Source organism: Lipotes vexillifer, unplaced genomic scaffold (genome assembly GCF_000442215.2).
Source record: "Lipotes vexillifer unplaced genomic scaffold, Lipotes_vexillifer_v1.1 scaffold1529, whole genome shotgun sequence".
NCBI classification, from domain to species: Eukaryota; Metazoa; Chordata; class Mammalia; order Artiodactyla; family Lipotidae; genus Lipotes; species Lipotes vexillifer.
In genome coordinates, this window is record NW_006784325.1 from 219,751 (window position 1) to 221,098 (window position 1,348).

Consider the following 1,348-nt stretch of genomic DNA (forward strand, 5'->3'; position numbering starts at 1 on the left):
TATATATATAATGAACTTCCCTGGCAGTCCAGTGGTTAAGGTTCCACGCTTCCACTGCAGGGGGCACGGGTTCAATCCATGGTCAGAGAACTAAGATCCCACATGCTGTGCCCTGTGGCCAAAAAAATTATATATATGTATATATTCTTTTTTAGATTATTTTCCATTATAGATTATTACAAGATATTGAATATAGCTCCCTGTGCTATACAGTAGGACCTTGTTGTTTACCTGTTTTATATATAGTAGTGTGTCTCTGTTAATCCCAAACTCCTAACTTATCCCTCCTCCACTTTCCCCTTTGGTAGCCATAAGTTTGTTCTCTATGTCTGTGAGTCTATTTCTGTTTTGTAAATAAGTTCATTTGTATCATTTTTTTAGATTCCACATATAAGTAATATCACATGATATTTGTCTCTCTCTGTCTGACTTACTTCACTCAGCATGATAATCTCTAGGTCCATCCATATTGCTGAAAATGCATTATTTTATTCTTTGTTATGGCCGAGTAATATTCCATTGTATATATGTACCACATCTTCTTTATCCATTCATCTGTTGATGGACACTTAGGTTGCTTCCATGTCTTGGCTATTGTAAATAGTGCTGCAATGAACATAATCTCTTCAAATTATGGTTTACTCTGGATACCTGCCCAGGAGTGGGATTGCTGGATCATATGGTAGCTCTATTTTTAGTTTCTTAAGGAACCTCCATAGTGTCCTCCATAGTGGTTGTACCAATTTATATTCCCACCAACAGTGTAGGAGGGTTCTTTTTTCTCCACACCCTCTCCAGCATTTATTGTTTGTAGACTTTTTGATGATGGCCATTCTGACTGGTGTGAGGTGATATCCCACTGCAGTTTTGATTTGCATTTCTGTAATAATTAGTGATGTTGAGCAGCTTTTCATGTGCCTGTTGGCCATCTGTATGTCTTCTTTGGAGAAATGTCTATTTATGGCTTCTGCCCATTTTTTGATTGGGTTATTTGTTTTGATATTGAGCTGTATGAGATGTTTGTATATTTTGGAGATTAATCCCTTGTCGACTGCATCATTTGCAAATATTTTCTCCCATTCTGCAGGTTGTCTTTTCATTTTGTTTATGGTTTCCTTTGCTGTACAAAAGCTTTTAAGTTTAATTAGGTCCCATTTGTTTATTTTTGTTTTTATTTCCATTACTCTAGGAGATGGATCCAAAAAGATCTTGCTGTGATTTATGTCAAAGAGTGACCTGCCTATGTCTTCCTCTAGGAGTTTTATAATATCCGGTCTTACATCTAAGTCTTTAATCCATTTTGAGTTTATTTTTGTGTATGGTGTTAGAGAATGTTCTAATTTCATTC